The following is a 1,411-nucleotide window of genomic DNA, read 5'->3' on the forward strand; positions in this document are numbered from 1 at the left end:
TCCTTTCATTGAGCTTTTGTACAGAGTCATCATGTTGCCTGAAACCTGTCCTTTTCCTCTGTAATTATAAATCATTGTGGGCACACATCTTCCCTTCCTTATCTGTTCTTACTTGTTTTTTACATGAAACTGTCTAGAATATGGGCATACAAAGCCTGCATTAATGTATGTATGTATTATAAGCTGCTGCTGTTGACAAAGCTCACTGGAGTGCTAGAAAGCTGCAGTATAAAGGGAGGCTTGCTCTTCACTCACAGGATGTATAATTTGTCCATTTGGAAAAGTAAGAGTATAATGTTACAAGCTTAGCAATAAGTGCATTTATTACAGCTTGCAGGGAAGTGAGGGGCTCAGCGTATTCACTCAAGCCCTCATTGTCCCTCTTGGTTAAATACTAGAGTTGCTTTAATTTGAACAAAGGTAAAACAGCTTGTCACTGCCACACCCCTAAATCTGGTAATTGCACGCTACATCACCTCTTATTTATTGTGCAAACTCCTGTGTGTGTGAACAGCCTTAACGTTCTTTTATATGGAATATTTCCATTCTTGCACTATGTTATTTCCAACTATTAAAATTTTATGAAAATAAATGGTTACAGAATTAATTCCACCCACAGCTTCTCCCCTCTTCTTGATCTGACAGCGAAATTATTTTTTTCTATAGATTTCTACCGCCTCAAAGTCTCTTCTACTACGTCGCTGGTATCTTAGGCAATCAGTTCAATTAATGTTGGACCCAGCAGCTTTTAAATATAGACTCTTACTTGACTGCAAGCAGGATATGAGTAACTCACTAAAATCAAGGTTGGTAAGTCATATGTGTAGCTTTGTGCTCTGCACAGATAACTTGTTTATCATAAATGTGCTGTGTAAATGGTGGAATCTGACCGTTCCCGAGTCTCTCTGATGCCACGTGAACCGAACTGAAGTTTTGCCATTGTTAACTTCTATTACAGAGCTCTTGGCCTAGATTTCATTGAAATTTGAAAATGGAATCTGTTTTATTCATGCTGGTTTGCCTTATTCAGGCATGAACAACAGAAACGGAGTAGGCTTTTCTGCACAAGTGGAAAAAAAGAGGCTGAGCATGCTTTTACCACAGCCCTTCCAGAGGCACGCACCTCCTGCACTGGAATCCCATAATTTGCCCTCACTTTCCCTATTCTCTTTTGAAGATCAGAGACTCCTTCAAGTGAGGTTAAACTTTATTCTTGAAATCAAAGTCAAAACCTGGGAGCGGGGGATGTATGGAATGGCTTTGGCTTAGCTGATGGTCAATTATGGCCACATCCATTTATTTTGTACCTTCTCTCCTGCCTTAAAATATTATTTAACCACTTTGAATGGTAATGGGAATAATTTATTTCCTAATTTGTGCTTTTCTAGTTTTTGTTCTGTCCTCGAGCAAT

The sequence above is a fragment of the Phaethon aethereus genome, assembly GCF_964289735.1.
Source record: "Phaethon aethereus genome assembly, chromosome: 23".
Classification (NCBI taxonomy): Eukaryota; Metazoa; Chordata; class Aves; order Phaethontiformes; family Phaethontidae; genus Phaethon; species Phaethon aethereus.